Source organism: Myxine glutinosa, chromosome 4, assembly GCF_964187855.1.
Source record: "Myxine glutinosa chromosome 4, kmMyxGlut1.1, whole genome shotgun sequence".
NCBI classification, from domain to species: domain Eukaryota; kingdom Metazoa; phylum Chordata; class Myxini; order Myxiniformes; family Myxinidae; genus Myxine; species Myxine glutinosa.
In genome coordinates, this window is record NC_136264.1 from 192,208,083 (window position 1) to 192,231,257 (window position 23,175).

Genomic DNA, 23,175 nt, shown 5'->3' on the forward strand with positions numbered 1-23,175 from the left:
GATATTCCTGTTTGTGATTGTAATCATATACAATTTATTTTCTTAGAGTAGTGCTAAAATACCTGCATGAGTTAATTTTTGAACTATATTAACCTGAAAGCAATTGTGGATGCTATTCTTAGTTTAGTAGTGAAATACATACCTGATTGAATATTATTTGTGTGATGCATATAAATGAATATAACTTTTGAATGTTTTAAGGAAAAAAACAAAAACAAATTGTTGAATGTGAAACTGTCGGAAGATATACATGATTATGCTGATTTCATGGTAAGATGTACCCTATCTGATTCAGTGTGTGTGGAAAGCAGATTCAGATGTGACTGAGCATAAGGATAAGACGAGATCACATTTGAAGGGGGTGCTAACGGAATTGGGAAGAAGTTCGAGAAAGAAAATTTGTGGCTAAAAAATGAAGTTAATCGTGGTATACACCCTCTTTCTCAAAGAATGATGAAGACATTCTCCCGTGTAACTTGGAGATGGATGCTTACCTTCACCAAGGAAATTTATGTGACCATTTGCCTGGATCACACTGCAACATATGAAAGAAAGGCGATCACTTACTCTTGTTCGAAGGCTTGGAACATTCATCACATCAGAAGTTGTAGGACAACGACATTTTACCTGCAACCTCTGCGAAATGCGGGAACATATGTTATTACTTCACCAACTTGTGGGGAGCCAGCATGGAGCTGCAAACAAATGGCTGTGCCTTTTCACAACAGCTGTGCACGATTCTGCTGGTTGCTCATGGTATGGACCATGAATGACCTGAACACCATGGTCCCAACATCATTGTGGATGCATCCGGCATCCCTGTTCCACATCTTGCTGGCCAATCAACGTCACACCAATACTTGCTGCCCACTCATAATGAGGGAGGAGGCAAGTCGACTACAACTGGGCGAAGGCCTTGTTCAGGAATTACTATGGTTTACAGCAAAAGTGGCAAGAATGCTACATGGAGAGCAGGGTCAGTCTATGACTCTGCCCTGTTACCACAACAGCGAAATCCTACACGAAGTAGTGCAGGTGTTATGAAGAAATAAAATGTTTCAGACCTGGATTCAAACACAAGTGATCAGCCCTTCCTTTCAAACAAAGAGTCAACATTTGTGTGGAGGCAAATGGTTTTGCCAGATGTTGCAGATGCTTTACAAAACTTGAAAATGAAGTGAAATTGTTGTATCTTGGTGATGGTGAAGTGTTGTTTTGAAAAGATATTTGTGATGCAAATGCAATAGATCGAACAATATGGAAGGAGTCAATGACCAACGAAATGTTTTGTGATTCTTGCAGGATGATGGTGTATGCCTAAGGGAATTTAATTACCAAAGTTGTGGTTTGAGTACTTGTATTGATATTTACTTGTAGTGATTGATTATTTACTTATACTTGTATTGATGTTTACTTGTAGTGATTGATTGTTTACTTATATTGATGTTTAGATTAATGGTTAATATAAACAAAAACAAAAAGATGAGGGAATTGTGGAAATGTAACTCATTGATTGGGACTGGGACTGGTAACGAAGCAGATAGACGATTTCGTAAATGAATGTCAGGAATGTGCACGTGGTAATCTCTTGTTCACCTGGTCACAGCCCCGGGCTAGAGCACCCTCCTATTGTGAGGCAAATGGAACTCGCAGCAGGAGGGGAGCGAGTTGGTGCCAGTAAGGCGAGCGGGATGACTGAGCAACCTTTCTGCGGAGATGGGATTAACATTTAGCGCACGGAGGATTAACTCGAGTGTGCCGATAAAAACGAGGACAAACTTTGAGTCGAGAGCACTTGCCACGAGAACCTCTGCCCAAATGGAATGATCGAGTACGGAACGAGGACAGCGCAGAAGACCGAACGAAGAAGAACCAACGACTTGAATTACTAAATTCGTTATAGTATTGTAGTTCTTTATTATATTGAAACAAGTGAATTATTAGCTAATAAAGCGTTGTTTTGTAAAAGCCCTGTATAGTTATTTTGTATCCTCCTGAGTCATATAACTATTCCCGAACAGTAGATTCGTGCACTTTGACATCAACAGTGGCAAGAGCTACCTGTAGGTCCCATGATGACATTCTGGGGTTCTTGGAGACTTCTTTCAGCATCTTGCTGTCTGCTCTCGGGCTGAACTTGCTGGGGCGGCCTGGCCTGAAGAAGTTGGCAGTTGTTTGGAATCTTCTCCAATTGTAGATTATCTTCCGAACAGTCGAATGATTGATTTCAAATTGTTTGGAGATCTTTTTTAATCCCTTCCCAGACTCGTAGTCATCTGTAACCTTCTTTCTGAAGGCCTCAGAGAGCTCTTTTGATCTTGGCATGGTGACACCGCACACTTGAACAACAAAGAGCAAACCAAACTAAATGTCTGAGGTTTAAATAAGACAGGTTCATCCAAGATCCTCTCTGACGATGTTCTCATCATTTGCACCGGAGCTGGTGCACCTGATTCTAATTTTAGGTATTTGAAGTAGTGATAAATGTAGGGGTGTACTTACTTTTTCCATATGCGAAATTTGCATTTATGTTTATTTAAATTATACAATGGACTACAAAATGTAAATGTTTCATGATATTTGTTATATGATATCACCTTTATCTATCAATATTGTTGAAATGAAGATCAAATAGCTATACTAGTATGTTGAAATATGTTGAAAAAGTCAAAACTTTACATGGGGTGTACTTACTTTTTCACGTGACTGTGTGTGTGTGTATGTATGTATGTATGTATGTATGTATGTATGTATGTATGTATATATATATATATATATATATATATATATATATATATATATATATATATATATAGATATATATTGTTGCGGATCTCACACGTCGGCCTTTCCCCTTACCAAGGGGGGATTAATCCCCTTGTCTTTTATCTGGCCGACGCGAGCTTTTATCCGGAGCTATGACGTTCCTTCCGGACGGCGTTAAATAGGGTTGTAAGCCGAATTCTTATTAGCTAATTACTAACACCGCCCAGGAGGCAAGGAATTAACTCCCGCCCGAACCACGGTTTTAGATGGGAATGCCGAGTCGTAGCGAGCCGGGATTCAGGCCGTTAACAGGTACTAAACCCGATCTGAGCGGTTGTAAATCGTGCCACGCTTACCCAATGGAGAAATCACTAAAACGGTCGAATCAGGAAAGACAGGAAGAACAGATTGGTTTATTCACACTATGTACAGTGAAGAAGAAGCAATGTACAGTGAAGAAGAAGAAGCAATGTACAGTGAAGAAGAAGAAGCAATGTAGAGTGAAGAAGAAGAAGCAGATATACAGGGCAGCCTTATACAGTCTTAACTTATCCCTGGACACGGGCCCGTTCGCACTCAGACTCAGACTCAGACTCACACGGGGGTTGTAGATGGTCAGGTTGAGGGTCCAAAGATGGCGTCCACAGCTCGCTCCAGTCCCCCACTCGTACCATGAAGAAGATGGTAGACGGCAGGCAAGCTCTCCGCGTGTCGTTGGCGCGGATCGGACAATTATATGGGGGAGGGGGGGGGGGATCGGTAAGCTGGGCTAGCGGTTACTTCGCGGCTCACGGCCGTGTACGTAATAGAAATACCGGTGCGTTAATTGCGCTCCCCGCAAGCCCAAAGCCAAATCCTCAACGAGTCCTTGCGATCACTCAGGATAACAGCGCCTCTTTTATGCGCCAATCGTGTGAGTCCTCCTCGCAATGCAATGTGCTCCAAACAAGTCCTTATCACGCGAGTCCTTCCCCAATAGCAAGTCCTGTTGCAAAGCCCCTCGCTCATCAGTCCTGATAAACCGCATAAGTCTTTTCACAAAGCCCCTCGCTTATCAGTCCTCTTCATGAGAGCGAGCTCAGTCCTCCCCGCACAGTCCTTTCACAAAGCCCCTCGCTCATAAGTCCTCTTCATGCGAGCGAGCTCAGTCCTCCCCGCCCAGTCCTTTCACAAAGCCCCTCGCTCATCAGTCCTCTGGAAGGGCTTTGTGCTCGCGGTTATATAGCGCCGCCCAGCGAACCCTCTCGAATGTGCCAGACGTGCACTTACCACGCCCCTTAGGCCATGCCCACCGAGCCCTGGTTGGTTTGTTGGGGTCTTACCGGCTCCGCCCTTGACGTCTGCTTGACGTGGCCACACCCCGACCTCGCGCTCCGCCCCCCTTTTCCAGTCCTACCTCGTGGCATTTGGCTGGTTTCAGCATCCTCATGCGAGGGGCAATGGGGCGCAGACTGGATGGTGCGCAATGGGGAATGGGGCACAGACTGGATGGTGCGCAATGAGGTCGATTGGAGGGTGGCTACAAAATGAACGGGACCTACTCTTATTTATTTCTTTTACACAACGCAGGTATCACTATTGGAAATGGCCTTATCTCACTTATACTATGAAATAACTAACGTTCTAAGGTGACCTACGTGTTGCATGTGGACGAACTATGGGGGCAAAACCTTTAAGCTTTATTAATCAAAATGTACATTCTCAGAACCGCAACACTATATATATATATATATATATATATATATATATATATATACAGTGGAACCTTGACTTACGAGTTTAATTCGTTCTGTGACCGAGCTCGTAACTCAATTTGCTCGTTTCTCAAATTAAATTTCCCCATTAAAATGCATTGAAATGCTATTAATCCGTTCCAGCCCGCCAAAAACCACACCAATTTTTTTTTTAATATGCAGTATATATAAAAATATCTCGCGCTTTATATTTCACCTGTATGCAGCATACAAGTTGGCAGGATGGCCTGGACTGGAGGTACGCACACTTGACTCTAAACTGTCCAGCCTGGGTTTGAATCCCGACCCAGCTATAACCTGTCATGGGTGAATCACAGGCAGGGTGATTCATCAATGTGTGTACCGCTAAACTGGGCGCCCCGTTTGCGTCCCATTAGTTGTTGGATGTTAAGGATCTCACCGTGTTTTCCACAAAGAGAAGGCGAGCTATCGCCGGCACTCTGAACAAGTTGTGGCCTGGCATGCTCTTCTCCTCTGCCGTTATATACGTCCTCCTCGGCATCTTTTTCCAGAAGAGCCCTGTCTCATCACAGTTGAAGATTTGCTGGGGGATGTATCGTTCGGCTTCTATCAGTTCGGCAAAAGTTATAATAAAATCTTCAGCTGCCTTCACATCCGCCTCACCAAGTCGACAACACGCACACCTCGCTCATGTTTTTCGACGATTGCGTGTTTTATATCCAAGCACATCATCCTCTTCTTCTTCTCAGTTATAATAAAATCTTCAGCTGCCTTCACATCTGCCTCACCAAGTCGACAACACGCACACCTCGCTCATGTTTTTCGACGATTGCGTGTTTTATATCCAAGCACATCATCCTCTCTTCCCTTGGCACTCAATTTCTTAGGACCCATGGTTAAAACTAAGAAATTTTCCAAAATAACCAAAATGCGAAAACAAAGCAGCAGCGATATACGGCAGAGATACTTGCACGGCAAGATAACCACGTGACCGGAACCCACCTGGTGGCGGGTGGCGAAAGCTCGTAACTCAAATCTCGGCTCGCATCTCAAAGCAATGAACCGCCCGAGCGACGGCTCGTATCTCGGAAAACTCGTAAGTCAAGGTTCCACTGTATATATATATATATATATATATATATATATATATATATATATATATATATATATATATATATATATATATATATATTGTTATAGATCGCGGTTAGATGTTATAGACCGAGCGGTGGTGTAAGACCGCGACCTAACAAAACTCACCCGATTCACCCAGAACTTTGGCCGTATCGCACCGTAGCTGCTCAATGAGGGAAAAGACAAAAACGACGCAATGCAAGAGGAAAAGGAATTAAAACGAGAAGACGTACAGACGAGTAATGGGGTTTATTATTTACACACACAAGCAAAAAGGAGCAATCAAGTTTATTTACAACACATAAGACGCAGGTGACACAGTGCAAATACTAGCTTATCTACAGGCTTAACTTATCCCATGACAGAACAAACAAAAGACACTGACTCACGCGGGGAATTGCAGGAATCGCAGGATGTGGATGGCTGGAGGGAGAGGGAAGTCCAAGGGGGGTCATGCAGCACGATCGGCGCGTTTAGCAGCCGCCGTTCCTTTTCGGCCCTGCTCCAAACCGCCGCCCAGGCCCCAAGCGGCTGCCGGGTGTCGCTGCTGCTCCCGCCTCCACTTGCCTTGCCAGGCCTTGTCCCACTCGTCTGGTCCAAACCCTCCACTCTTTCTTGGTCCCTCACTCTGACCACCGACTCCTCACCGCAACCAACTCTGTGCAACCAACTCTGACCAACGGTGCAACCAACCCTGACCAACGGTGCAACCAACTCTGTGCAACCAACCAACTGTCCAACCACCTCTCCTTTTACTTCCGTGCGTGCCTTTTTATAGCGCCTCCGGCGGTTAAGCCGCCGGCGTTCAGGACACGCCCATCCGGGGTGCTCACCTCGGCCCTGGTTGGTCGCGCGACCCTCGGGCTCCGCCCTGGATGACGACGGGCGGGCACGCCCCTCCTCCCCTCTGACGAGGTGGAGACACGCCTTCCTTCCCTGACTCGAGCCTCGTGGTCAATGGCGGTTATTGGAGGGGAGGTAATATTGGCAATCGAGGCTCGGCAATGACGAGAGGGGATGTAATATGGGATGGAGATTTTGGGGATGGGAAGGAAAGGGGATCTATTCTCTTTCACTGGTGCAATGGAGTATTTCAATTAATGGAAGACACAGCCTTACGCTAATACACATAATAAGGATATAACTGTCAAAAGAAAGGATATATCGTGTCCTGCATGTATGTTTTATGGACTAACTACGGAAACGCCCTTTGACCTTTATACAACCACAAACGGAGGGAGGAGGGGTGATATTTTACAACAACCTTTTACAACAACATTTTACCACAACAACAAAATAAAAAAACATTCTCATATCCACAACACTGCACCCTCCTCCCCTTAGGCACATCCCGGGCCTATTACTTTTACCTTAGTGTGGCACGTAGGTGTAGTTCCCTCTACTTTTAACCTGACCCTGAGTGCGACAGTTTTAAAACATAAATAAATGTGTCCCGCTGCTCCATTGCACCCTGCCTAACAGACTTACGCCCACAGTTAACCGAATTGCGGAATGGTCTTCAAACTATACACTGACGGTGGGAAGCATTATTTACACTGACGCTATTTTTATTTACAAAACTAACCCAGGACCTGTAATTGTTCTTTCTTGGGGGGGGAGACAGTCTGTTCTGCATCAATGCACCATTAAAGCACCCAAAAACACACCAAAGCACCCTCAAGCACCAATCGGTGCACAGTCATCACTGTTCATGAATAAAAATAACCAAACAACCCCTAACCCTGCAGGTGTCTCTTGCTCTTCGGCTCCCTCTGCTGGTTATTATTATTTGTCTTCCAGATGTTGTCATTCTCTTTTGCTTTGCTTACTGGCGGCCTATTTGCAATAAAGTGTGCCCAATGTGTCCTTCTTATTTATTTTATTTATGGCCCACAGGGCCGACTATGTGTGGTTCACCTGTGGGGCATCGGTGCCCTGTGGCCAAGGTCCGCCAGCAAGATTTCGGGCCCTCTTGGCCGGTTCCAGCAGAGGGGCCATGCCCCAACCCATGGGGTCCATAAGTGGTGCTCGGCCACAGGCATGTGGTCCATAATGTGGTGCATCGATGCAGACAGCTGGTTCTGGGAATTTCGGGCGCACAATGGCCGACCCACGCACGCTCCCCTCGGCGCCCAACGGCGCTCAGGTCCTCATGTGGGAGACAAAAAGGGGGGACAAGACAGATGAGCGAGGGGTAAGGTCACAAGGGTACACATCAATAAGGCAATGCAAGGCGAAATGCGTACGGAGGGCGAAGTGAGAAAGCTCGTCCCTACCGTACGTCACCCCCCTGTTACCTAGCCCACCCTTGCCCTTACCCCATATGTACAAAACCTACACATTAACAATTCGTCACTACTGTCACGTCTTCCCCATATTTCCCCTATACCAAATTCGTCACCACAATCCCTCTACTTCAAAAATTTGCCATCATCAATTCATCATCAATCCTCATAAGGAGGAAGAGATGGAATTACGCACAATGTCACACCCACGTCATGATGCGTCTCTCATTCCAAACATTTGCACAGTAAAAATAATTAAACATGGCATGGTGTGGAGTACCTGTCACCTCAGGTGAGTGGATGCAGATGGTGCGAGGAGATCCTTCATCCTAACTATCCTCTAAATGATTTTAACACACTTTACACTACCCGGGGTCTTTCTCCGGCCAAACCATTGGCCCTCTTACACTATGGGTTCTAAAAACCAATTCCCATTGGCCAAACTGTGGTGCTTTTCAATTTGGGGTCTCACTCCCCCGATTCATCTCCCGGTGCCCTCGCACAATTTCTGGGCTGTGGCGTGTACCTCTCCCAGTGGGTCTACCCACCTGCACACCTCCACCACTGCAGTTGCCACCCGAGCTTACCTAGCTCCTCACCCTAACCTATCTAACTGGGGCAGGCCCCTCCTGGCTCTGTCACCCCACTCGGTGCCCTCTGGCACTGGGCTACCCGGGTCCGTCCTCCGGATCCTCGGGCCCCATCCACAACAACTACTACCGGCTCCCAGAGCCCACCTGCGGCCTCACCTGGCCGACATCCTCACAGTGGTGGAGCGCCCAACCAACTACACACACTAACAGGCTACACGCCCAGCCATTTCCACAACACTAATGCACCCATCCACTCCCTAGGAGGGACTGATGATGAACCCGCACCACAGATGCCAATATCCAACCACAATTTACCTGTACCCTCTACCTAACACTTACACTACCCGCCCCGGGTATCCGTGATGGGGGTCCACTCTTCCCCCATTCACACCTTCGCACCATCCACTCCACTCCACAATTTCCACCATACTCACTCCACGACCATCCATTCCAATCCTCCAGACCATTTATTCCATACACCTGTCTTTCATTCACCTGTTGTTGCACACCTGTGCAATCCTACCTGGTGCCACCTGCACCCTCCTCCTCTTCCTGGACCATTTGGTCAACACAACACGCAATCACCACTACTTCCTCATACACTGCTCCACACACCTGTTCAGTTGCACACCTGTGCAATCACACCTGTTCAATCCTCACACACACGGCATCATCTCAGCTGACTACTCCCCTCTGAAACTTGCGCTTCCCAGTCGTCCCTTTAAACTATTGCGCTCCCACGTCATTATCATCCACACTAATCTACCTGCGTCCCCACTACAGGTATCAGTCACTAACTAAACTTAACGTTACCTAATGTCAATCTTCGCTAGATCCCTACACACCATATCCTAACCCACCCGGGCTAGTTTTCACTGCCATACACCCCATAATCTAGTGCTCCTTTGCCCCCACTGTGAGGGATGGTGGATTTGCCATCCCACCACATCGGGGGTCTCTCTATCAATTTGGCACACCAAATTCCAACCAATTCAAAAATTTTCCATTTACTGCCAATTCTACCCACTATTATTAATTTCGTATCAAATCACTACCATCATCATCCGTCTACTTATTACATCCTCTCGGTGCGCCATGACATCATTAAACTCGGCTTCGCAAAGCCGAGCAATGAATTCGGGTGGTTTGGTTGCCTGCAGGTTGAATCCGTCCGGCTTTCGGTTCAAGGGAGGTGGTTTGGTTGGACCGAGATTCCACGCACCATCTCGGCGCGGCACCTTGCGGTCCCGGGCCCGATGGCTCCATCTCCCCCGGTCGGAACCCCGTCCCCACGAGGGGGCACCGTTCCGCTTCCTCCCACTCGCCCTCGAACCGGACCGGTCGCCTCGCCCGACAAAGCCCGGACTCGACCGTGCGGGGCGGGGCCAAGCCCGAATCGGCAACGACGCTTCGAAGAGAAACGACGCAGCTTCGATCGACGCCGGGCCTCGCACCCAACCAAGCACCCCTCGCACCGAGTGCTCGCATCGGCTATCCGTCGCTCTAACCACTAAACCGGTTACCATCGACGCTTCACTTGCATGCTTACAAGCATACGCTACCCCTTTCACCCTCACAAAACCTGGCGTTCCAACGCCGTCCGTACATTCCACCAACGCTCTCTCTGTTACACACCACACCTCTTGCGCACACTTCGATCCACACCTCTCCTCCGTTACGTCCTCCGTAACACTCACCATGGGCGTGCACTCCGTATTGCTCTCACTCCCTGTGTCACACACCGACGTGCATTCTCGCTCGCACTCGGTTTCACTCCCACACTTTATAACACACCCACTCGCCGACGCACACTTTTTTTTCCCACGCGTGCCATTTCCACTCACACGGGACCCTTCACCAACGCCCGGGTGCTTCCTCGATCCCAAGCGCGCGAAAATTCTTTTGTCGCTAAACATCCTCCTGCAAAATCTACCCGCACAATATACAGCACGACTCACCTGGGGGATCCTTTTCTCCACGCGAACCTGCAAACTTCCATTCGGGTTAGCGAGTACAGCATCAGGATGTGCATTTAGACTTTGAGCAATTTCCATTCCTTCCTCCGATTGTTGCTCTTTTAACTTTAAGTCCCCGGTCTCTCCAATTTCAACTATACCCATAATTTCTTTGTTCACCTCGACGACCGTTGGCTTTAATAAAATTCCCTCTACCTCATCGGTCGCCGGCTTTTTCAAACCCCGTGTCGCGATTTCTACCCCCGTCATTGTACCCGTGCTTTTCTCCGCTTCGCTCAACCAGCGCTTTTCGACCCGCTTTACCTCGTCGTGCACCCCTGGGACCCTTTCGCCCAACTTGCGGTCTCTGTCCCTCTGCTCCTCCCTTGCCTCTGATATCCGTTTTTCCACTTCACACCTGGATTCCTCCCTCAATTTTTTTAGATCACACCCGGATTCGTCTGACATGGCATCCCTCTTCCAATTATACACTGACTCTTCCATAGAGGCCCTCATTTGTGCCATAAATTGCTCCATGAGGGCCTGCATTTGGGCCATCCCTCCCACTTGTGCAGCGGGTGCGGCCGCCGTAGCAATGTGCGAGGCGCCATTTTGTGCGTCTGATACTCCCTCAACCACACCTTCTTTCCTCTCCTCCACCATTTTTTTTCCTAAGTCCTGGGTCGATTCTACCCCGTCTATCTCTCCCACCGGCATCCCGTCGCCTTGAACAGCCATGGCGCGATTTCAAAATTCGGGTTTTGCTTAAAAAAAACAAAGTTCGGCAGCTCGTAATTTTGACCAAAATTTTTTTTCTAGATGTTTTAAAAATTTGGTTCGGGCCCCGAATCTCACTCCCAGACACCAATTGTTACAGATCGCGGTTAGATGTTATAGACCGAGCGGTGGTGTAAGACCGCGACCTAACAAAACTCACCCGATTCACCCAGAACTTTGGCCGTATCGCACCGTAGCTGCTCAATGAGGGAAAAGACAAAAACGACGCAATGCAAGAGGAAAAGGAATTAAAACGAGAAGACGTACAGACGAGTAATGGGGTTTATTATTTACACACACAAGCAAAAAGGAGCAATCAAGTTTATTTACAACACATAAGACGCAGGTGACACAGTGCAAATACTAGCTTATCTACAGGCTTAACTTATCCCATGACAGAACAAACAAAAGACACTGACTCACGCGGGGAATTGCAGGAATCGCAGGATGTGGATGGCTGGAGGGAGAGGGAAGTCCAAGGGGGGTCATGCAGCACGATCGGCGCGTTTAGCAGCCGCCGTTCCTTTTCGGCCCTGCTCCAAACCGCCGCCCAGGCCCCAAGCGGCTGCCGGGTGTCGCTGCTGCTCCCGCCTCCACTTGCCTTGCCAGGCCTTGTCCCACTCGTCTGGTCCAAACCCTCCACTCTTTCTTGGTCCCTCACTCTGACCACCGACTCCTCACCGCAACCAACTCTGTGCAACCAACTCTGACCAACGGTGCAACCAACCCTGACCAACGGTGCAACCAACTCTGTGCAACCAACCAACTGTCCAACCACCTCTCCTTTTACTTCCGTGCGCGCCTTTTTATAGCGCCTCCGGCGGTTAAGCCGCCGGCGTTCAGGACACGCCCATCCGGGGTGCTCACCTCGGCCCTGGTTGGTCGCGCGACCCTCGGGCTCCGCCCTGGATGACGACGGGCGGGCACGCCCCTCCTCCCCTCTGACGAGGTGGAGACACGCCTTCCTTCCCTGACTCGAGCCTCGTGGTCAATGGCGGTTATTGGAGGGGAGGTAATATTGGCAATCGAGGCTCGGCAATGACGAGAGGGGATGTAATATGGGATGGAGATTTTGGGGATGGGAAGGAAAGGGGATCTATTCTCTTTCACTGGTGCAATGGAGTATTTCAATTAATGGAAGACACAGCCTTACGCTAATACACATAATAAGGATATAACTGTCAAAAGAAAGGATATATCGTGTCCTGCATGTATGTTTTATGGACTAACTACGGAAACGCCCTTTGACCTTTATACAACCACAAACGGAGGGAGGAGGGGTGATATTTTACAACAACCTTTTACAACAACATTTTACCACAACAACAAAATAAAAAAAACATTCTCATATCCACAACAATATATATATATATATACGTGAAAACGTGAAATCACTAGCCTTCTGGATACAGTCTGTATATATATATATATATATATATATAATATATATATACAGACGGCATTTAATATGGATTTTTTTTTTTTCTTGACTTGGGTTTACTTTCTTAACTCAGTATATCAATCTGGTGAGTTTCTTTTACACTTTGGTGATTTATTTGTTAAAAGAACCATGTCACTGATTGTCTGTCGCAGCAAGAAGTCAACAACAGGATTATATCACAGGTGGCGTGGCAAAATGTACGGACAGGTGCATTTGACGATTGGCTTCACAGTCAGGTATACAAGGGTTGTTGTGTTCTGCATTAGTGGAAAACAACTGCTGCACGTCTCAAAAAGTTATTGCCGCTTCCTCTGGAGATGGTCCGTCAACTCGACAATGCTTTTTGTCATGGAGTGGTGGCTTTACGAAATTACGGCATGAAAGAGCGTGCTATTGCTCGGCAGTATCGCATCACTCAAGGTCAGGTGTCAAAGATCCTGAAACGAAATGCTCAGAGGGGTGTCCCTACTCCAATACCGAGGCCAGGACGTCCCCGCAGAACCACAAGGAGGGATGATTTCCAGCTGCACCGGTTAGTCCGCAATGGCCGTACCAAATCAGCTAATCGGCTTAGGGCTGAGTGGCAGCAACTGACAACTGTGCCTGTATCCAGAAGGCTAGTCAACCAACGACTGGTTCAAGCAGGCTATCGTGCCAGGCGTCCCCTGAGAAAGCCACGCCTGACCAGACAACACCGCCAGCGCCGATTGCAGTGGGCCAGAGAGCACCGTCAATGGCAGCCAGGATACTGGAATCACGTGATCTTCAGTGACGAGTCTAGATTTCTGGTCTATCGTCAAGATGGCCGCGTCCGAGTGTGCAGACAAGTGCATGAAGCCTACAACAAAGATTGTATTGTGCCAAAAGCCTGGTGTTGGCTCTGCGGTTAGGGTGCCGGCTTGGGATCCTGGGTTCGAATCCAGGTCGATCGCTGAATTAACGCCAGGGGGGTTGACTCAGCCTGTCATCCTTCCGAGGTCGGCAAATTGAGTACCAGCTTGCTGGGATGAATGACCCCGGTGTGTACCCCGGTTTAGAATAGGTACACCGTATCCCTGCGCATCGAAGAGCGTGACCAAGGGTTGGCGTCAGGAAGGGCATCCGGCCATAAAAAAAACATTGCCTCAAACAGGGAACCATGATTGTCATGTGGCCCGCAAGGCTAACCCCCGCTCTAGCGGGGAAAATGGCCTTAAAACGATCATTCATTCATTCATATTCAAGAGTCCAAGCTGGAGGTGGTGGGGTGACCGTTTGGGCTGCTTTTCATGCAGGGGGCAAAACTGACCTGGTTGTTCTGAATGGAAACCTGAACCAGTTCAAGTCTTGGCCATTCTGGAAGAAACATTGCTTCCATTTGCTCCTGCAGCATTTCGAGGAAACTTTGTCTTCCAAGATGACAATGCACGGCCTCTTCGTGCTCGCATGATCCAACACTTTCTTGCTGACCGTGGTGTCGAGCATATGGAGTGGCCTGCCATGTCCCCGGATATGAATCCGATAGAGAACTTGTGGGCAGAATTAACGCGTCAAATCGACCACTTGGACCAGCAGCCGACCTCTGTGCGTGAATTGCAGCAGGCTATTGTCACTGCATGGCAAGCGATTCCTGTCCAAACCTTGGCAAATCTCGTGAAGAGCATGCCTCAACGTGTACGTGCTCTCCTGAAAGCTCGTGGGGGTTACACGAAGTACTGAACTGTAATTCTACTGTCCGTAATCCCTGTCGTAATTTAACTTTTGTTTTTGTTAAAAAAAATTTTGGCTAATGTGCAAAATAAAGAGATACTTCTGGAAAACGTACAGAAGTTTAACACAGTACTGTCCATGAATTGAGTTCGATATCAGTTTACATCACTTTCAAGGATCAATTTATTTGTTTCAAAATGTCAAATGTGGTTTTTGTTTCTTCTAAAGGTCACATTAACAAAATCTAGAATAATTTCAACATAATTCCAATGAACTTTTGGTTCTAAGACATTTTGAAAAGTAAGTTCACCGCCACAAAAAAAATATTCCATATTAAATGCCAAGTCTGTATATATACTGCATATATATATTGTTGTGGTTTTGGAATAAAGGTTAATTCCCCCTCGTAGGTAGATGCACCACAACATGAAGCCTCGCGATAGTTCAGTTATTTCTTCATGAATGCAAGCGTAGTCCTTTCCTGTGTTTAATTTTGCGTTGAGTAGGCCAGTGAGCTTAGGTGTTCTTTTGGCGCTGAAATGCCACGTCGCAGGCCTGAACAAGTCGGGCGAGGCCGAAGGGAGGCGCTGCAGGAGGGAGTGGTCGGTAAGAACGAGCCGCCAATCAGGGCTTGAGGGGAGTGGCTAACCACGACGACCAGAGGCGGTGTTTGGAACATTCGAGTGAGACTCTGGGGCGGGGCGATAAAACCCTGCTCCGAGCCCCCCGGCGGCAGTTGAGTAAGAGATCAGAAGAGATGAGTACGAGCTCAGTTGAGGTCGGTCAGAGTCGTGTGCACGTCAGTTCCCTGTGAGTCAGAGCCGGAGAGTATCGTGAGTACAAGTGCTGAGTTACATTTCCCTGAGAGTGAGTTGAGTTGAGCTTGAGCACACACGAGAACCACGCCGCAGAATGAGTGCGTTGAATTACGGTGATCGAGATTGTACACGAACTTTCCCCATGCCCTGTGCTCTGCGCTGTATTAATCGCGCGTTCGAGAGGATGACCCGTGCCGGGCCACAGACGCGCGATCTCCTCTTGCCTGCCTTCGCCTGCATACGTGCCGTGAACATCAGAGAGCCACGCCGGGCGAGCTGCCCGGGGCGACAGACGGCAAAGCTCGCTTGGTGCGCGAACTTCTTCTCTTCTTCTCCCCGTGTGCGTGAGTGGGCCCTGTCTCTGGGGATAAGTTAACATTGTTAAGTGCCTGCTCTGTGTCCCCTTTCCTTCATCCTGAATCATTGTACAGTGTAAATAAATCGTGTTATTCCTCTGATTTGACCTTTCCTGTCCCTTCCATCAATTGGCTTCGCATGGTACGAATAAAACCGCTCGAATCGGGTTCCATAAAAGTAACAGCACGAGTTACGTGATACGCATACCGCTCGGGCGTACTTCATTAAGCGTGGCTTGTGCGAGGTTCGGTCCCCGCTTTCGTGGCAGCGTGGGTTAAAGGTACGTGCGAAGTTGTCCCGATACCCTTTTTCACGCTTGCTCCGGAAGTGGCGATTCGGCCTCGCGGACCCGAAGACCCAGGGGGAAAAAGGGGTTTAACCCCCCCCCCCTTTTGTAACGGGAACGGGCTTCGGGAGATCCACAACAATATATATATATGCGATATCACATAAATGTCATTACGCAAACTACTATTCCTTCTGTACGCTGGTATACCTCTTTACCCAATAAACGATAAATAAACATCTCCCTTCTTATAAGTAAAGGTGGTAAGTTATGGTACGATACTTTCTTGGAAAGTATCTATCTATAATTCCAGTAATCTCTGTGTGTGTGTGTGTCTGTGTGTGTGTATGCGACCGCTGTTTCTCGACAACTACCGGTCCGATATACTTTCAACTTGCCAGGTATATTGCTGGGGACCCGAGGATGTGCCTTTTCAAGGTTTGAAATTAATCGGACAAGTAGTTACCGAGCTATGGCGATTTCTTTACCAAACTCCGCAAGCCGTTCGCTTTGGACCAAACCATTTCATGTAAATAGAGGGGGGGGATTGTCACCGTACTCGCAAGCCGTTCGCTTTGGACCAAACCATTTCATGTAAATAGAGGGGGGGGATTGTCACCGTACTCGCAAGCCGATACGATTCGATATATATATAGTACGGGCATGCCCTAGTATATTACAATGGTAGGAAGCAATGTGGATCACGCAAGTAGGAATGGTGGATTATTAAAGGAGTTAGTGAATCAGGAAGTGAAATTTAATCATTTAAGGGTGTGCAGTAGATTACGCATTTAAGGACAGAAGGAAGACACATTATTCAGAGCAATAGTATTAGCAAATCAATGTTGATTGGATTACCAGTGTGGAATCTATATTTGTTTTAACTTGTTCAAACAACATACCAATGATGAATCTACAAAAAAGGATAAAAATAATAAGAATCCAAGAGAATGTTTCGCTTCAAGTTTTGCCTCGTCTCACAAAGCTTATTCATTCCTGAAGTTACTTACATGCTGGCATGTCTGAGGATCAAGATGCCAACTCCCTGCCCTCCTCTCACCCTCTTGCCCCTCCCTCACCAACCCCTCGACCTCACCTGCTTTATTCCTCCCATAGCAGACACATGGAAATCAGTAGGTAGGCCTACTGCATTTCCATGTAATTGACACATACAGGTTTAGTCTGCCAATGTGAGCTGAGCTGCATTATAAAACTGACCCTTTTCCCATAGCATTAGGATGGATGATTGGATGAAGCCCAGCCAATGGGTAGGCACAGACATTTTTAGTCAAACCAAAAGGATTATTGTAGTGCATTTTTTGGCCTTTTATAAGCCTAATTGTTATTTGGCAACTTTTAAAAGCACCGAGTATGAGGCACAAGAGATGAGAGATTATTAATAAGATGACATGAGAGTTCATCAGTTGTAGACGATACACACTAAATGGTCTGAAATCGCTCAATGACGGAGCATTTCTCTCGGGCCTAGCAGAGCAACTCATACCATGGACTTGACTAGCGAGCCCGGGCAGCCTAGTCGAGCTCATTGTCGAAGTGTCCACGATAATTGGACATTTCTAATTAATAATGTTATAAATATTGTCGACCCACAGCCTTTAGTGGTGTATCTGTTCAGACAATGGAAGGATGAAGAATGAACAATGATGAAGAAACTAAAGTGAACAGGACTTCATTTTCAGATTTCGTCTCCGACATTATTCATTAATTTAACCCTTGGATGCAGTGATTGGTCCTCGGAGGCCCACAAGGTTTTATTTGTTGCAAAAACTATGCTGTGCAATTTTTTTTTGGAATGAGCCTCATTTTCACCGACTTTCACATTGTTACACAAAATTCAGTGACATTAAAAAAAAAATCATTCAGGCTCGTGGGGAAATCTTCATTCTTCACTTATAAACCAAAAATCCGACACGAATGCAGGCCTGGGGCCTTCGAGGCCCTGCATAAATGTTGTTGTACTACTATGTTATATCATTATTTTCTTGATATGAGCCTCATTATATGCTCCTATAACTTGGTTACAAATAATTCAGTGACAAAAATATGAAAATTTAAAAACTTTACACAAACACATTTGTGGGGCCTTTGAGGTCCAATGGCTGTATAGGTGTAGAATTTTTGACAGTTGTAGACATATACATTCTAAATAAAAGGATCAGTGAATCATATTTTTTGAGCAAATACTCCTCCATGAACCTCAACCTTTTAGAGAAAAAAAGTTGAAAAACCAAGAACAAAAATTTTTTTTTGTGAAAAAAGAAAAAAAGATTAATTACTTGCATGGGATTCTTCCAACCAATAGGATCAATGATTCACATTTTCTGAGCAAATACACATCCATGAGCATCGACTTAGATTGAAAAAGGATATGAAAGAAAAAAAATCTATAAAAAAATTAAAACAAACGACACGAATACATCCGTTAGGCCTCCGAGACCCAATGGCTGTGTTTATGTAGGATTTTTGACGCCTGCATCTGAGGGTTAAAGAAGCTTTCAGATTTCCTTTCTGGAAACAAGTGTTTCACGGCAATTAGGCAAGTTTGAGATACAACGCAAGGAATAGGGAATAGGCCAAGACAGGAAGAAGAAGAAGTAGAAGCATGGTTGGCTGGTAACTGTTGAAACAATGGCAGTATAACTATGTATTGACCGCTTTCCATGGCTTCAGGTGGTGTTTTTGATGTTCAAAGTTCGATGTTATTGATGTTACAAGCAACTGCTTTGTTTTGATCTCAGTAATCAATGCGCCAAGTGAAGATTTTAAACTTGCTGCCTCTGGCGAAGAACAAATCCTGGAATGGGTCGGCACTTGTCTGGTGAGTGTGGAAATGTCTGCTCAGCAGCCATGGGAATCAAACTCAAAATGGTGAGAGCAATCCCACTCGACAACTTAACCGCTCTTAGGTACGGGTGGCCTAGTTAAATAAACATAAACGTGGAATTGAGGAACAAAATATTTTGGCATTGTTCACAATGAAATTGATAATTAAATCATAACTACAACAGCGCTCGATAGAGCGCACATCTCCGCCAGGCTGAACAGTTTACGTTTTGTATCCCACTGAAAGACCAGATCTGGATTCAGATCTTCAACAAAATTCAAGTTTATTTTTTCTTTTCTTTTCTTTTCTTTTTAAAAAATATATAAAAAATTTTAAAACGTTTATTTTCAAAAATCAAAATTCAAAAGTTTATTTCTTCAACAAAATCTTCAACAAAACAATTCTTCCTTGTCAAACAGCCAATCTGTCAACCAACTTTTGTCCGAATTAGTCCATAACCTTTTGAGATATCGTGCGATATCGTGTTTTTGGGCCAATCTCTCATTGGTGAAGAATCAATTCACATTCTCGTATCCAGATCCGGATCTTCACCAAAATCTAATAAATTTGACCTCGTCACATAGTCCACCTGCCCACAAAGTTTCATCTGAATCCATCCATATTTTTTGAGATATCCTGCTCACAGACAGACATACAAACACACAGACAGTGGTGAAAATATAACCTCCGTCCACCTTTGGTGGTGGAAATAACAAAGAAAGGAAAAGCGATGCCCCGAATGCCAAAAGTACAAATATTGTAAATAGCCACTCCAGGTTGAAGTAACTTGCTCATTCCACATCCTCACTATTCGGACGACGAAAGGTGAAGTTTGCATCATTTTGGAGAGTGAAACTAACGGCCAATTATAGCTTCTTTCCTGTGCTACTAGGGGCTCAAAAGGTTTTCCCCTAAACAAATTCACAGCCCAAAAACGTGACTTCCATTACAATGGCATCAGGAAATTTACCCACTGCTGGGAAAAATGTGTGCCACTGCTGGGAACAATCGGAAAAAGGTGTAATCATTGCAAGGCGTTTCGCTGGTGCAGAACCATTCATCCCTGCAATGAATTCCCAAAGCCATTGAAAGTGAATTCAACATAAGCAGTTTTCATAATGTCGACACCTATTGTTCCTATACAGTGGGAGCATGGAATGGACGTGTGAAATCAACGTTAAACGGTTTCAGGATGCCTATATTGGCTGTCATAAACCTAAAAACGTCCAAAATTCTTGCAATTATCGAAATTGTGCGCATGCATGGCTACGCACCTGGCTGTGGGTTTGCATCATTTTGGGAGGCCTGACAATGCGGCTCGTGCAGTGACCTCTCAAGAACGGGGCAGCAATGCACTATTTGGCCAATGTCATCAGCACACAATGGCCTATTCTTTTCGAAAGGTAACAATGGATCTTTAACATCCACCAGTGAATACTCGTACATGGATGGAATTGCCGGCTCATGTCCCTTCCAAAGGAGTACAGCGGCTCAGTGATGCAATCCCCTGCCTACGAAGCACAATAGGTGACACTTTATGGTCAGGTGAGGAACACAGTACTGACTAAAAGCTCAGCTCAGCTCCAAGGTGGTTTCAATGTCATGCATCACTTTAAATAAATAAATAAATAAAAATTCCCTTTTTAAGGCCATTTTCCCTGCAAGAGCGGAGGTTAGCCTTGCGGGCCCCATGACAATCATCATGGTTCCCTTTTTGAGGCAATGTCTTATTTTTATGGCCGGATGCCCTTCCTGACGCCGACCCTTTTAGTCACCTCTGACGACACGCAGGCTTACGGTGTACCTATTCTAAACCGGGACACACACCGGCATCACTTTAAATGATTAAATTATTTTACAAACATATCGATGCTATGTCCAATTATTTCATTCTGTCCAATACATCTGCATGAGTTGGTCGAATGTCAGTCAATCTATATTTTGTTTCCTTATGGATTTTTCCCTCTCTGCAAGAGCAAGGCTCATAGAAGAGAAAGGTTGAACAGACACTGTGCGAAATTGGGCAACAATTGAGCACAATCAGCGAGGTAATAAAGAAACAGGAAGAGAGAGAAAGGGAAGAGCACCAAAACCAACAAGAAAGAGGTTTGGGTTGGGAAGGGTTAATGGTGTAATAAAGATCACGCACGGGTCAAGGAGTGGCATAAGGTGGTTGTACACTGCAAGTTTGAAGCCCCAGAGGGAAAAATGAGACAGAAAAGCTTCCACAGTCACGTGAAAAAGTAAGTACACCCCATGTAATGTTTTGACTTTTTCAACATATTTCAACATACAGCTAGCTATTTGATCTTCATTTCAACAATATTGAAAGATAAAGGTGATATAATATAACAAATATCATGAAACATTTACATTTTGTAGTCCATTGTATAATTTAAATGAACATAAATGCAAAGTTCGCATGTGGAAAAAGTAAGTACACCCATGGCTCGAATAGGTGGTATTGCCCCCTTTGGCAGAAACAACCTCAAGTAGGCGTTTCTTATAACTGTCTACCAGTCTCTGACATCGACTGGGAGAAATTTTTGCCCACTCCCCCATGCAGAATTCTTTCAGCTGTGCGATGTTTGAGGGGTTTCTTGCATGCACAGCTCGTTTCAAATCCCCCCACAATATCTCGATGGGATTTAGATCCGGGCTTTGACTTGGCCATTCCAGAACCCTCCATTTCTTTCTTTTCAGCCATTCCTTGGTGGATTTACTGGTATGTTTAGGGTCATTGTCATGTTGCAAGGTTCACCTTCGGTTGAGCTTCAACTTTCCGACAGATGGCCTCACATTATCCTCAAGCACCCTCTGGTTTAATGAAGAATTCATAGTGGATTCTATGATGGTGAGCTGCTCAGGCCCTGATGCAGCAAAGCTGCCCCAAACCATAATATTTCCACGACCATGCTTTACAGTTGGTATCAGGTTCTTGTGGTCAAATGCTGTCTTTGGTTTTTGCCAAACATTTCTTCTGGTACTGTGGCCAAATAGCTCTACCTTTGACTCATCTGTCCAGAGCACATTGCTCCAGAAGTGCTGGTCTTTGCCTAGGTGTTCATTGGTAAACTTTAGTCTTGCCCTGATGGTCCTTCTGGACAGCAAAGGTTTCCTCCTGGCACACCTCCCACGTAGATCAAATTTGTGCAGCCTCTTTCTCATGGAAGACTCATGCACTTTGACATCAACAGTGGCAAGAGCTACCTGTAGGTCCCGTGATGACATTCTGGGGTTCTTAGACTTCTTTCAGCATTTTGCGGTCTGCTCTCGGGCATGACCATTGGTGAGGCCCAGATGTTCAAGAGACCTCTTCCAACCTCTCCACCAAATTTCATTCAAATCCGTTCACAATATCTTGTTGACAGACAGTGTAACAGACAGACAAACAGACAAACAAATAGACGGACAGACAGGGGTGAAAACATAACCTCCATCCACCTTTGGTGGCGGAGGGAATAAAGGTGAAAAAGTGAGAGCAGAAGACAAAAAAGTGAGAGCCTCGGCCGATGTTCCGGGCTAGGATGGTTGTGGGAGTAATAACATAAAATAAACAATAAAAAGGTAGTTGGAGAAAACAAAAACGAGTGGGATTAATAAAAACTCAACTGCACCCCAAATAAAATAATGAGGTACATGAAAAACGCTCGCTAATCTCCTTTGGCGTTAATGTGCCAAGTTTGAAAATAAAGTTTGTTCTTTGCTCTTCCATCTTCTGGTAGCCTCAAAATAAAGTTTGTTCTTTGCTGCTCCATCTTCTGGTAGCTTCATTATCACCACTCCAAGAACGCCGTATTTAGGGTCAACAACTCTGGCTGCCTTATTGTTCTGCTGTAGTTCTCCTATTGAAATGATTTGCAGTTATCATGACAAGAAAATAGCTCTTCTCGTTCAATCGATCCCTTCTTTCATGAACTCACAATCTTTGAGCAACTTTGGTTTCCCATCGACAATAAACTTTCTTCATGACGAGGAACTGCGATCCCTCAAACACATTTTTTGATTGGGATGCCATCGAATTATTTAACACTGGAACTCTACTTCGTTTATACAAACTTGTTCTCACTCTCAATTTCCTTTCTTTTTCTGCATAATTCTACAAAGCCAAACGAATTGGGTCGCTGTATGTCCTAAAATAGCTTGCAGACACATTCCAATCTTTTTGTTCGTTATACAGAGGAACAATTGTCTGATAGTCCCAGAGGATACATTTTTGCCGCTACGTAGTAGATGATCGTCATCGGTGCAACATCTTTCACTAGGCTCGAACGGTTCATCACTTTTGTTAATCTCCTTCATGCTGCTCTCAATTTCATATGGCAGATTTCAGATACCTCTCTCACCTTTCTCGACATTAATGTTTCAGTCAATGACCTGGCCAGCACTGTCCATTACGAGCCTACCGATTCGTACAGTTAACTGCCATGTTCATCATCCTAGCATTCCCTCATTAAACGTTCTATTCCATATCCTCAATTCCTTACGTTTGTGTTTGTGCAGCGATGATTCTA

At 45.8% G+C, this 23,175-nt stretch overlaps 1 protein-coding gene across 1 annotated transcript in view; it reads right to left on the minus strand.

The window, feature by feature from the left end:
• The window catches only part of LOC137426001 (receptor-type tyrosine-protein phosphatase gamma), a 383,032-nt gene that overhangs the window by 235,163 nt on the left and 124,694 nt on the right, over positions 1-23,175 (minus strand). The window lies entirely within an intron of this gene.